The following is a 15,301-nucleotide window of genomic DNA, read 5'->3' on the forward strand; positions in this document are numbered from 1 at the left end:
AACCTCAGCTCTTTAACAATATAGTGTGGTTTCTACACCTCCTGCTACTTTTTTTTTTTCTAAATTTCCAACTTTTAAACTCAGGGGTAAATGTGCAGGATGTGCAGGTTTGTTACATAGTTAAATATGTGCCACGGTGATTGGCTGCACAGATCACCTACTGTACAAACTGTGTTCCAGCTTGTTAGTGCTCCTTTAAAAACAGGAGACTATAAAAATATTCATTACAATACTATTAAAATAGCTAAGAATGGGAAACAATTTGAATTCATAATAAAACAATTATATGAACTACCATATATGCATATGATGAATAATATTTGCTGGAAAAAGAATGAAAAAATCTCTATTTTCAATTAGTATGTATATTATGTATGAATCTAGATATATAAAGTATTGACTGATGGTTTTCATTATGAGGTTATAATCTGAGTTATTATTTATTTTCATGCTCATTGTTCCAAATTTGGCTACTAGACTTTCTTTCATACTGACTTTGGGTCTTTTTCACTTTTCCCCAATCATTCTTTGATCACTATCTTGCTTTTTCACACAAGATATTCAATTCTCACCTAATTCTTTTCTGGACCCAGTCCTGAAATTAGTCATTCCCACTCCTCACACACATAAAAGAAAATCTCTAGTTCTTTTAAACGTAGTATTTAGAAACCAAGCACTTGGTGCTAGGTATGCTCATTGTTTTTGGTGTGTCACTACAGTCAAGCCCTGTTAGTGGGTGATGTTAGGAAATATATATGTAATGGGTTGAATAGTGTAGCCACAAAGCTTAATATCTACCCATAATGCAGAATGTGCCTTTACTTGGAAAGAGAGCCTTTGCAAACATAACCAATGAAGATGAGGTCATATTTGATTAGAGTGGGCCCCACATCCAATGACTGGCATCTTGATAAGGGAAAACAGAAGAAGACATGGAGACACAGAGCCACAGACACTCATTGAGAAGAAGGCCATGTGATGATAGAGGCAAAGATGGAAGGGATGCAGCTACAAACCAAAGATCACCAAAGAGGGTAAAGGAGTGCTATCTACCACTAGAGGCTTGAGTGGCATGGGATCTTCTCCCTCAGGGAAGGAATCAACCCTGCCAACGTCTTAATTTTGGGTTTCTGGACTTCAAACAGTGAGAGAATACATTTCTGTTGTTATAAACCACCAAATATGGGTAATTTGTACAGCAGCCCTAGGAAAATAACACAATATGTATCTATATGTTTGTGTATGTATATATTTATAGCCACAATTATATCTATATTTATTTGTAATATATATGATACCCTATCTATCTATCTATCTATCTATCTATCTATCTATCTATCTATCTATCTATCATCTATCTATCTCTATGCATGCTCCTCAAGAATTTACCTCCAATTCTAATTTGGTACTATGGGAATTAATTCCAGTTTTCTTCCTTTCCATAATTGTAGCTCCCTTCTCTTGTAGTGAGAAACTTAGCTTCCATTATTTTGATATTTACATATTTAAAGGTAAAAATCTCTATGACCATTAATGGATGTACTGGGGTAACTGGATTGGTTATTTTCTTTGGGAGTTCCCTTCTGGTGAAAGAATCTAACCAGGATATCAAAGTAGAGGCAGATAAGTTTATGGTGATCAAAGTTTAAGAATATTTGGTCTCCTATGGGCCAAGATGGCCAACTAGAAGCAGTGGTGATTGGAAGCTCCCATCAAAAAGATCCAAAACAGCATGTGAACTCTGCACTGGCAACAGAGGTGTCCAGGTACTGTCATTAGGACTGACTAGACAGCTGGCATTACCCATGAAGAGGAAGGAAGAGCAGTGCCACATGTAGCTATCAGGTGGCAGGGAAGCCCCACCCCCAGCCAAGGGAGGTGGTAAGTGAGCATACCACCCAGACTGGGAAACCATGCCTTTTCCATGAAACTGTGCAATCCATTGGAATATCCTACTTGTGAGCCCATGCCACCAGGGCCTTGGGTCCCAACCATGGAGCTGCAAAGAATCACAACAGCTACTTTGCTAGAATTGGCCTAAGTTTGCCAAATTCTCTGGGGGAGGGGCGGTCATCACTACTGCTGCAGCTGCCTGCTGTCTAATAGTACTGAGCTCCTTGGAGGAGGGGCAGTAGCCAACACTGTGGCTGCAGGGCCTCCCTGCAGGAACTACAATTCCATTCAGGGGCTCAGGGACAGAACTCTGATCCCCCTGGGCCTGAGCTCCTGGGCAGCCCAGACAAGTGAGTTTCACCCCACTGCAGCACACCCTCTCCACCAAGGGACACCAAAGTGCTTCATTAAACAGGTCCTGCTTCCCATGCCACCCAACTGAGTGAGACCCCCCACAACAGAGATTGTCAGATATGCTATACAGGAATGTTCCTACTGGCATCAAGTTGGTACCCCTCAAGGTCAGAGATCCCAGAGGAAGGAGTGGGCACCCAGCTTTGCTGTTCTCCAGCCTCCTTGAGTGACATCTCCAGGCATGGGAGCTAACCAGATGAATAGGCCTTGAAGTGAACCCCCAGCAAACCGCAGCAGCCCTAGAGAAGAGGGACCTGACTATTGAAAGAAAAACAAACAAACAGAAATCAACAAACGACAGCATCAACAAAAACAAAAAGTCCCCACAAAAACCTCATCCAAGGGTCAGCAGCCTCAAAGATTGAAACTGGACAAATGCATGAAGATGAGAAAGAATCAATGAAAAAATGCTGAAAACCCAAAAGGCCAGAGTGCCTCTCCTCCTCAAAATGATCGCAACACCTCTCCAGCAAGGGCACAGAACTGGACGGAGAATGAGATGAATGAATTGACAGAAGTAGGCCTCAGAACATGGATAATAACACATTTTGCTGAGGTAAAGGAGCATGTTCTAACTCAATGCAAAGAAGCTGGAACCATGATGAAAGGTTAGAGGAGCTGCTAACTAGAATATACGGTTTAGAGAGGAACATAAATGACCTGATGGAGCTGAAAAAATGCAGCATGGGAACTTCATGAAGTATACACAAATATCAATAACCAATCGATCAAGCAGAAGAAAGAATATCATAGATGGAAGACTATCTTGCTGAAATAAGGCAGGCAGACAAAGTTAGAGAAAAAAGAATAAAAAAGAATGAACAAAGCCTCCAAGACATATGGAGTTATGTAAAAATACTGAACCTACAACTGATTGGAGTACTTGAAAGAGTCAGGGAGAACAGAATCAACACACTTCAGGATATTATCCAGGAGAACTTCCCCAACCTAGCAAGACAGGACAACATTCAAATTGAGGAAATACAGAGAATGCCACTAAGATACTCCACGAGAAGACCCACCCGAACACACATAATCATCAGATTCTCCAAGGCTGAAATGCAGGGAAATATGTTAAAAATGTTAAGGGCAGCCAGAGAGAAAGACTCTGCAAAACACATGAAAATATAAAGACCAATGACACTACGAAGAAAAGGCATCCACTAGTGTGCAGAATAACCAGCTAGCATCATGATGATAGGATCATATTCACACATAACAATATTACCCTTAAATGTAAATGGGCTAAATGCCCCAATTAAAAGACATAGACTGGCAAATTTGATAAAGAGTCAAGACCCATCTGTGTGCCATATTCAAGAGACTCACATCATGTGCAAAGACACACATAGGCTCAAAATAAAGGGATGGAGGAAAATTTTCCAAGCAAATGGAAAGCAGAAAAAAGCATGGGTTGCAATCCTAGTCTCTGACAAAACAGACTTTAAACCAACAAAGATCAAAAAAGACAAAGAAGGGCATTACATAATGGTAAAGGGATCAATTCAATAAGAAGAGCTAACTAGCCTAAATATATGTGCACCCGATACAGGAGCACCCAGATTCATAAAACAAGTTCTTAAGAGACCTAAAAAGAGACTTAGGGCTGGGTGCGGTGGCTCACGCCTGTGATCTCAGCACTTTGGGAGGCTGAGGCGGGCGGATCACGAGGTCAGGAGATCGAGACTGTCCTGGCTAACATGGTGAAACCCTGTCTCTACTAAAAATACAAAAAAATTAGCCAGGCATGGTGGTGGGTGACTGTAGTCCCAGCTACTTGGGAGGCTGAGGCAGGAGAATGGCATGAACCCGGGAAGCGGAGCTTGCAGTGAACCGAGATTGTGCCATTGCACTCCAGCCTGAGTGACAGAGCAAGACTCTGTCTCACAAAAAAAAAAAAAAAAAAAAAGAGAGAGAGAGACTTAGACTCCAATATAACAATAGTAGGAGACATTAACACCTCACTGTCAATATTAGATAGATCAATGAGACAGAAAATTAACAAGGATATTCAGGACTTGAACTCAACACAGGATCAAGTGGAACTAGTAGATATCTACAGAACTCTCCACCCCAAATCAACAGAATATACATTGTTAGTGTCAGATGGCACTTATTCTAAAATCGACCACTTAATTGGAAGTAAAACACTCTTCAGCAAATGCAAAAGAACTGAAATCATAACAAACAGTCTCTCAGACCACAGTGCAATCAAATTAGAACTCAAGATTAAGAAACTCACTCAAAACCACACAGCTACATGGAAATTGAACAACCTGCTCCTGAGTGACTCTTGGGTAAATAATGAAATTAAGGTAGAAGTCAAGAAGTTCTTTGAAACCAATGAAAACAAAGAGACAACATTCCATAATCTCTGGGGTGCAGCTAAAGCAGTGTTAAAAGGGAAATTTATAGCACTAAATGCCCACATCAGAAAGTTAGAAAGATCTCAAATTGACACCCTAACATCACAAAAGAACTAGAGAAGCAAGAGCAAACAAAGCCAAAAACTAGCAGAAGACAAGAAATAACTAAGATGAGAGTGGAACTGAAGAAGATAGAGACATGAAAAACCCTTCAAAGAAATCAATGAATCCAGGAGCTGGTTTTTTTGAAAAACTTAACAAAATAGATAGCACACTGGCTAGACAAAGAAGAAAACGGAGAAGAATCAAATAGACACAATAAAAAGTGATAAAGAGGATATCACCACTGACCCTACAGAAATACAAACTACCATCAGAGAATACTATAAACAGCTCTGTGCAAATAAACTAGAAAATCTAGAAGAAATGGGTAAACTCCTGGATAAATACACCCTCCTACGACTAAACCATGAAGAAGTTGAATCCCTGAATAGACCAATAAAAAGTTCTGAAATTGAGGCAGTAATAAAGAGCCTAGCAACCAAAAGAAGCCCAGAACCAGGCAAGTTCACAGCCAAATTCTACCAGAGGTACAAAGCGGAGCTGGTACCATGACTTCAGAAACTATCCCAAACAATTGAAAAGGAGGGACTCCTTGCTAACTCATTTTATACGGCTAGCATCATCCTGATACCAAAACCTGGCAGAGACACAACAACAAAAAAACACTTCAGGCCAGTATCCCTGATGAACATCAATGCAAAAATCCTCCATAAAATACTGGCAAATGGAATCCAGCAACACTTCAAAAAGCTTACCCACCATAATCGAATCAGCTTCATCTCTGGGATGTAAGGCTGGTTCAACATATGCAAATCAGTAAACATAATCCATCACACACACAGAACCAATGATAAAAACCACATGATTATCTCAATAGGTACAGAAAAGGCCTTCAATAAAATTCCATATCCCTTCATGTTAAAAGCTCTCAATAAATTAGGTATTGATGGAACATATGTCAAAATAATAAGAGCTGTTTATGACAAACCCACAGCCAGTATCATATTGAATGGGCAAACCTGGAAGCATTCCCTTTGAAAACCAGCACAAGACAAGGATGCCCTCTCTCACCACTCCTATGCAACATAGTATTGGAAGTTCTGACCAGGGAGATTAGGCAAGAGAAAGAAATATAAATAAACTATTCAAATAGGAAGAGAGGAAGTCAAATTGTCTCTGTTTGCAGACAACATGATTATTTATTTAGAAAACCCCATTTTCTCAGCCCCCAAACTCCTTAAGCTGATAAGCAACTTCAGCAGAGTCATCTCAGGATCCGAAATCAATGTGTAAAAATTACAAGCATTCCTATATGCCAACAATAGACAAGCAGAGAGCCAAATCATGAATGAACTCCCATTCACAACTGCTATAAAGAGAATAAAATACCTAGAAATATAGCTAACGAAGGACTTGAAGGACCTCTTTAAGGTTAACTACAAACCACTGCTCAAGGAAATAAGAGAGGACACAAACAAACATTCCATCCTCAGAGATAGGAAGAATCAATTATGCAAATGGCCATACTGCCCAAAGTAATTTATAGATTCAATGTTATTCCCATGAAACTACCATTGACATTCTTCACGGAATTCGAAGAAACTACTTTAAAATTTATATGGAACCAAAAAAAAAAAAAAAAAACCAAAAAAACCCACATAGCGAAGACAGTCCTAAGCAAAAAGAACAAAGCTAGAGGAATTACACTACCTGACTTCAAACTATAGTACAAGGTACAGTAAACAAAACAGCATGGTATTAGTACCAAAACAGGCATATAGACAAATGGAACAGAATAGATACCTCAGAAATAAGACCACACATTTACAGCAATCTGATCTTTGACAAACTGGTAAAAAACAATGGGGAAAGCATTCCCTATTTAATAAATAGTGCTGGGTAAACTGGCTAGCCATATGCAGAAAACTGAAACTGGGCCCCTTCCTTACACCTTATACAAAAATTAACTCAAGATGGATTAAAGACTTAAATGTAAAATCCCAAACCATAAAAACCCTAGAAGAAAACCTAGGCAATAGCATTCAGGACATAGGCATGGGCAAAGATTTTATGATGAAATTTGCAAAAGCAATTGAAACAAAAGCTATAATTGACAAATGGGATCTAATTAAACTAAAGAGTTTCTGCACGGTAAAAGAAGCGATCATGAGAGCAAAGAAGCAACCTATAGAATAGGAGAAAATTTTTGCAAACTACCTATCTGTCAAAGGTCTTATATCCAGAATTTACAAGGAACTTAAACAAATTTACAAGTAAGAAGCAACCCCATCAAAAAGTGGGCATGGGATATGATCAGAGGGAGTTCATTCATTCTTAAAAGAAGACATTTATGTGGCTGACAAACTATAAAAAAAGTTCAACATCACTGATCATTGGAGAAATGCAAATAAAACCACAATGAGATACCATCTCACACTGGTCAGAATGGCAATTATGAAAAAGTCAAGAAACAACAGATGCTGGTGAGGCTGTGGAGAAATAGAAACACTTTTACACTGTTGGTGGGAATGTAAATTAGTTCAACCATTGTGAAAGACAGTGTGGCAATTTGTCAAGGATCTAGAACCAGAAATACCATTTAACCCAGCAATCCCATTACTGAGTATATATGCAATAGAATATAAATTATTCTATTATAAAAATACATGCACATGTATGTTTATTGCAGCACTATTCACAATAACAAAGACATGGAACCAACTCCAGTGCCCATTAATGATAGACTGGATAAAGAAAATGTGGTACATATATACCATAGAATACCATGCAGCCAAAGAATGAGACCATGTTTTTGCAGGGGCATGGATGAATCTGGAAGCCATCCTCCTCAGCAAACTAACACAGAAACAGAAAGCCAAACACTGGATGTTCTCACTCATAAGTGGGAATTGAACAATGAGAATACATGGACACAGGGAGGGGAACAAAACACACTGGGGCTTGTTGGAATGAGGACGAGGGGAAGGAGAGCATCAGGACAAATAGCTAATGCACAAGGGGCTTAAAACCTAGGTGATGCGTTGATAGGTGCAGCAAACCACCATGGCACATGTATACCTATGTAACAAACCTGCACATTCTGCACGTGTATCCTGGAACTTAAAGTAAAAAAAATAAAATTTTTCAAAAGAACGTTTGGACTGTTATTCTTACGGAATATTTTCAGCAAAAACCAGATGAAATTATTCCTCATTTTAACTATTTTTGTTTGCTGATATTAAATCATCTACATGAGAACTCACTCTCTTCCACAGCTTTGGATTAAATGTCTATTCATAATCTCCTGATTTTCTAGAATTCATGCCAACCAATCAGGAGGTAGGATAAATTATGTCATATAGATTACAAACACAACTGAATTAAGACACAGCTTGCTTTACATAGTTTAGTTGGTACTTTGTAAAAGAAACTAGATTAAAACATTATTATCACAATTAACAGCACAGTATAGTGAATACGGTATAGATTAATGCTTAACTTCTTGGGCTCTGGAAGTAAGGCGCCTGTATCATACTTACTAACTTCATGGTACTGGACATATTACCTCAATATTTTAACATTAAGTGTCCTCACCTGTAAAATGGAGATTAAAATGTACTGAGTTATAGTGATAACTAAACGAGTTAATAGATGTAAAGCTTTTGAAACAGTTTTGGCATAGTTTGAGTTCCCAATGTATGTCAGCTATTAAAGACCAGTTTTTTTTGTTAGCAGAATATTATAATTGCAGTAGTTTTATGTCAGTTTTTTCTGAATTTATTTTCTCATTTTATTCAACAAATAATTTTTGAACTTCTATATATGTGCCAGGCATGGATTCTACATAAAGCCCAATGTGTGTTGAGTGTGTGTGTGTGTGTGTATATATACACACATGAATCTCTGTATTTTGAAGTTTAATGTATTCATATTTAATGTATTCATGTTGGCTTCATTGGAACCAAAGATGGTGTTGCTAAAGTGCACAGGGTTGTTGTTCTAGTTTTGTCCTTACTACGAATTCACCAAGTCATTTGAGCACACGTCACTCTTCCTTTCTGACCCTCATATTTCTCTTCAATAAAGTCAGAGAGGAAAATAGGAGTTGAACTGGATAGTTACCAAGTTCTTTCCAACTTTAAAATCCCAGTGGTATATAAGCAATGTCCATCTCTGTTTCCTTGTATCTGTCTAGAGGATCTGACATGAAATATTGTATATTGTGGGGCCATTGTATCATAGACTGGCTCAGTGATTGTATTAGTGTGTTCTCACATTGTCATAAGGAAATACCTGAGATGTGGTCATTTATAAAGAAAAGAGGTTTAATTGGCTCACAGTTTCACAGGCTGTAAATGAAGGAGGATGCTGGCATCTGCTCGGTTTCTAGGGAGGCCTCAGGAAACTTACAATCATGATGGAAGGCAAAGGGGGAGCACACACTTCACATAGCTAGAGTAGGAGCAAGAGAGAGAGAGTGAAGTGGATGCCACATACTTTTAAACAACCACATATTGCAAGGACTCATCCACTGTCATGAGAACAGCACCAATGGGATGGTGCTAAACCATTCATGAGAAATCCACCCCCATGATCTAACACCTGACACCAGGCCCCACCTCCAACACTGGGGACTGCAATTCAATATGAGATTTAGTAGGGACACAGATCCAAACCATGTCAGTGGGCAAGCCTATTTCAAAATATCTATCTTTCATAAAATGTGAATAGTACTCTAAAGTAGCGCCAATTCTCAAGGTGGTCGCTTCAGATTTGACAACAGGAAAAAAATTAAAAAGTACAAGCAGGAACAAAGAATAATGAGTTAGTAGTGTATTTTCAGTCGTGAGAGTACCTTCTCAAAAGTAATTTGGTGCCCCCAAAATAAATGTGAGCTTCTGCCTCCTGAGCTTTTCAGAGTACGGAGAAGCACCCTTTAAAACTCTGCCCTGAAAAACCCTTCCCATTAGCCTGCTATCCTAAACGTTGCCCTGCCTCCTTGATGAAGTAGTCTGACCCCTCTGACAAGAGTTCCCACACCATCTCTTCACGCCTTGTTGGTTTAGTTTCACATGATGGATGACATGACACGCAGTCAGCAGGGCTGCTGGTACCTGCTCTGTAAATGACGCTGGCATCGTGCTGCCAAAGGCAGAGTGACCATCTCTCAATTCTGGCTGAGCATTTTGACTTTGGGTTTTCAAGTATGGAAGTTAGTGATTTATGAGACACAAAAAAGCATAAATGGCCTTCCGTTCCTTCAACAAGGATAGACTCCCTGTGTAACCCCCAACTCATGCTTCCTGTGCAGGGTAATGCTGCTCTGGCAGGAACAGCATAGCACCCCTTGTCCACAAACCAAAACCACAAAAGCCAAAATGTGTTTGCTCAGTCTTTCCCTAAGTTCTTTGCTGGTGACTAGAAACGAAGTGCCCCTGTGAAACATCTGAGCTACAACACTTCACCTGTGTGGACTTCTAAACAAGCTGATGATCAAAGATGTATTGGGGGTAGGGTGACCAAGTATTCTTGTTTGTCCAGTATTGAGGGGTTTCCTGGGACAGGAAAACCTGAACAATCCCAGGAGGCATAGTACTTCCAATAATAAAACCTGGATGAGTTGGTCACCTATTTGGAGGTGGGGCCTTGGGAGGAATGGTGTGGGATGGAGTGAAGAGTAGCATGAAACTCCAGGTTGCAGTGGAAATGTCCAGTGCACATTACTTGGTAAGTAAATACTTTTCTGATGATAACATCACTGTCATTGAAGCCCTGTCAAAACAATGTGTACCTTTGTCTAGTACAGAATAGATGCTCAGGAATTATTTGAGTTGAATTTGGATTAGCAAATAGTGAAGCCAACTAGATTGACACAGCACCATGGATCTAGTAGCCTTTATGTGAACTTGCCATGGGTCAAATTGCTCCCTGAGGCTGGAATGGAGCTCCATCTGGAAGTGGGAAGTGAGTTATCCAGCATATCATATCAGAAGGAACTGTGTCTTATGGGTAACCCCACAGAGTTTGGCCAGTAAACACAATAAATACAATTTTACAATTTCCACCAAATACATCTTTGGTGATTGTCAAATGCATTGATCCTGTTATAAAACTGTTTTCTTGCTCTAACTCTCACATACAAAGAGGGGGGTGGTATGCACTTTTTTGAGTGACATTTTCTTATAGGAAAAAAGAGAAAAGATGACTTTGATTTTTATAGTCATTCATTATGGTTATTAGTGAATAGGAGTATGAAACCATTTAGAGTTTGAAAAATATTTCAGACACCTTTTCAGACACAGAAGTCTTGCAAAACAAGGCAAACTCCAGAGACTGTTCCTTTCCAGTCTTATGGCAGCATTCTTTTGAAGGTTATGTAATTGATACTTTCTTGATTCATTTAGTCTGAACTCATCTAAATGTGACTTTGTAAGACATATTAACTGCGTAAGAAGCAACTTGAGATTTAAAATAGGCTTTTAAAAGGTCTTCTGGTCTTAAGAGCAGGAAATGACACATCCACCAAAACAAGCCCACTTTAATTCTTTATGTTTGCTTTTTGTAAAGTAAAAAAGAGGAAAGAAAGAAAGAAGAAAATAAATAAATTAAATAAAGAGAGAAAAGAAAGAAAGAAAGAAAAAGAAAGAAAGAAAGAAGGAAAGAAAGAAAGAAAGAAAGAAAGAAAAGAAAGAAGGAAAAGAAAGAAAGAAAGAAAAGAAAAAAGGAAAAGAAAGAAAGAAGAAAGAAAGAAAGAAAAAGAAAGAAAGAAAGAAAGAAAAAGAAAGAAAGAAAGAAAGAAAGAAAGAAAGAAAGAAAGAAAGAAAGAAAGAGATGGAGAGAAAGAAAAGACACAGATGCTGCATAACTAGATTCCAAAGTTTAAAAAGCTATTCCCTGAGATTTAGACTGAGACTAAGGGGAGTCTACTCTGATGATTTTTACTGATCCCTATTACATCCAAGTTAATAGAAATATCCTCTGAATGGAAACAGATTTGAGATCCTGATTCCCTCATGCTCCTTAGCAGGCTCTGATATTTCAATGTCTATGTGAGTGGTCCTCAGACCTCTGGGAGGCGTTATGGTAAAATGACACAGCAAATCTCTGGTATCCTGATGAGTTCAAATACCAGTTTTGCCACTAAGCAGCCCTGTGGCTCAGGACAAGAAGCTTAATGATTTCCTGTTTCGGTTTCCTTGTCTGCAAAATGGGAATAATAAAAGTATTTTTCTCATAGAGTTGTTGAGAGGAATGAATGAGTTTATGTTTGTAAACTACCTAAAACAATGCCTGACAAAATATATGCCATGGAAGTATTACTTATTAGCGAGCATAAAAATCTTTTGAAGAGGCTAAACTCTTGAATTCATGAACTCAGAATCTCTAAATTATTGGTTCCCAATCCTGGTTGCATATTCAAATCATCTGGGATGCTTTAAAAAATTCCGCTGCCCAGATTGTTATCTCAAGCAAATTGAATTCAGATGTCTGGGGGTGGGGCCCAGAAACCTGTGTTTTTTAAAAGCTTTAGAATGTGATGATGATGCACAGAAAATATTGAGAGCCACTGATCTAAGCTCAAGCTTGAGAACCAGTGCTTTAGAAGGGCTTCGTATGTCATATGTCAAGCTGTTTGTGAGTACGTTTGATCCTATCAGAGTTTCATCATTCATTCATTATTTAGAAGTCTTTAAGTAAGACAACTTTATTTTCTTTAAGGCCATAATTTTCCTGATGCTAGGGTGTCCCTCTGTTGCCATTCACATCAAGTATCTAATATAGGACCAACATAGTAAAATTACAACGGTGAGGGAGGCAGGGGTGGAAAAAAATGATTGTTGAATTTTACCGTCTGTCTTCCAGATCATGATAATATATTTGAAGACGGCAGAATCAGAAGTGGTTCAACTCAGAGGAGTGCTATACATTGATCCCTGACCACTCCAATCACACCATCGGAGATTTTCTTTGTGAGGTTTTGCCCATTAGTCACAGGTCCATTTATTATCATCTGAAAGCCCAAGGTCTTCTCTCCCTGGGCAGTGGCACCCAGGATGGGAAACCCTCAGGAGGTGCTGCGCTACCCCCAGAAGCAGGCCTTGAGGGCAGTGTCATGGGTGGCAGGAACAGCACCATCAGCTTGTTTAACAGGCTGGTAATCTTGGGATCCTGGGCTTCTTCATAGGACTTGATCAAGCAGAACAACTTAACACCTTCCCATCGCAGCTGAAGGCACAGGATCTGCTAACCTCCTGCTTCATCTGCATAACAACATGAATTGAAGCATGTTGCCCAGGTTATTCATTCTGCACATTGTCCCAAGCCCCATCCATGTGCTTAGACTTCTCCTGGGATGAGAAAGTCTGGATCATCTCAGTCAGGACCACCTTGTCCAGGACTACTTTGGCCTGTTCGGCTCTCAGAGACACCATAAGATACCAAAAGCTGCACAGGCCAGGGAGCCAAACAGAAGTTCAGGAGGGATGAGCCACCTCCAAGAGCTGGCTAGTGGAAGGGCAGCAGCATCACCTATAGCCGGCAGCCTTTCTGCACGGTCTTACCGTTCCCACCCTGAGCTCCCAAGATAAGATTCTTATCTGACGGGCAAGCTATTTGCTAGGGAGAAAATAAATAAGCCAAGAGACTTCAAGAGCAATAATCTGGTGACCTGGGTAGTCTACGTTCTCTATGTAAATGGTGGAAACTCTGAATAATCCAGCAGTGCGGATCTCAAATGGACTAGCAAAACCACAGCATTTTATCAAGAAAGAATTAAAAAGGCCAGACATTTCCAGCACTGCTGCTCTGCCTCATTTTCCTGGGAAGTTGACTCAGTCAGCTTGGCACAAGTGTACACAGTTACTAGAAGAGGTGTGGGTAGGGAAGAGAGAGGAAGAGAGCGAGAAGAAAAAAAAAAAAAAAAAAGAGAAAGCCCCAGAGCAACAAATCCATGCACCAGTCCTACAGTAACCTAGCAATCAAGGCATTAGCAGCCAAAAAGCTTTTCTGGTAGAGGGGGAGTTAATGGATTTATATTATTTGTGGTTATCTGGATTTCATATTGACACCATAAATATTCAGACTCTGAACTCTGCTGGAAGCAGCCGCTACTGACTTTTCTGTGACCTAGCTGGAAACTTTAAATCAGCTGTCTCCTTGACTTTCAAGTGAATGACATACTCCAAATCCACGAGATAGCATCTCCTCAGTGTTTTATTGCCTCCAGAGGACCTCAGTTCAATGGGGTCTGTAACTACAGCCTCTCTTTTGAATGCAAGTCCAGTTAAGACTGCTAAGACATAAAGTACTCTGTAATGGCTTAGAGATGTCTTAGACTGTGGGTACGGACAGAGCTTATTCTACAAAATACACATCTCATGCAGACTCTGCAACATAGTATTCAGTAACTGACATGGATCTCCATCCATGGTTCGCTCTGTTCAGTAGATCTTGCCTAGGTACTTTCATTCTCATTTTCTTCTTGCTTTTATTTGTCTCTGCGAGTTTGATTGATAAGAGACTTCCACACAGGTACATGGGAACATTTCCTTCTCAGTGCATTGTGAGCTGCGTCCAGTTCCTATGATCAACAACTGGAAAAAGCGAGAGATCCTTCCTAAAAGGAGGTTTGAACCTCTCTCTGGTTCACTTCAGAGCTGACAGTAAAACTTTAGTGATAGGAGAAGGAAGGGTGGGGACCTCCTCCTCCTGCAGTGTTGCTGGGGTTGGGGAACCTTCCACAGGCAACAGGCTCCCTTTTGCCCCGTGACAAATTGTGCTGAAGGTTTGACAATGCCAAATCCATCATAAGGATCAGGCCAGCTCCTTCTCTCTGTCAGCTTAACAGATGTGGCAGCAGCCACAATGTCAATAAAGGTTATGTCCTGCTTCAGAGAAAAAGGGGCTAAAACACCATTTAAGTAATTGCTTGGGGAAAAAAAATCAAGCTATCCTTCTAGGCAGGCAATAGCGTTATCAAGAACGGCTCCACACATGGGCTGCTTCTCCCTTCCTTTCTCTGATGAGTTGAAAGGTATTTTCGGGGGAAGATGTGTGAGTCTATTACCAGGAGAAAGGGCAAGGCATGAACAATTTGCAAGTTGTGAGTTCACAGGTCCCATCAACTTGATGATTGCAACTCCACCAAGGATTCTTATTCCATCATTTAACCCATACCATAATACAGCCCAGATGTTATAAAACTTCCTTTGGATATTTGATATAAGGGCAAAGGGTGGGGGTGAGGGGGAAAGCAGTCATTAAGGGCAAAACAGCACAATCTTGGACTTGTTTTTATAGTTTAGTATTATATTCTGAATTTTACATGGATAACCCTAATTTTTTCCAAGCTTAGGGCCTCCGAGTGCCTTAATTCTGGCTTAATAAAAAAGCATACTAGTAAAAGAAGAGTATAAACAGGGAACTGCAAGAACAATAGAACAGCTGAAGTGAAAACTTAGGGATGGGGAGTGGCCGGCCATGAAAGTGGAAAAGCAGGCAGGACCCACAACTGCAAGACAGAGCTGGTCTGTCATACTAAGGCTCCTGTAGTGATGAGATACTCT

This window comes from Macaca nemestrina, chromosome 1 (assembly GCF_043159975.1).
Source record: "Macaca nemestrina isolate mMacNem1 chromosome 1, mMacNem.hap1, whole genome shotgun sequence".
NCBI classification, from domain to species: domain Eukaryota; kingdom Metazoa; phylum Chordata; class Mammalia; order Primates; family Cercopithecidae; genus Macaca; species Macaca nemestrina.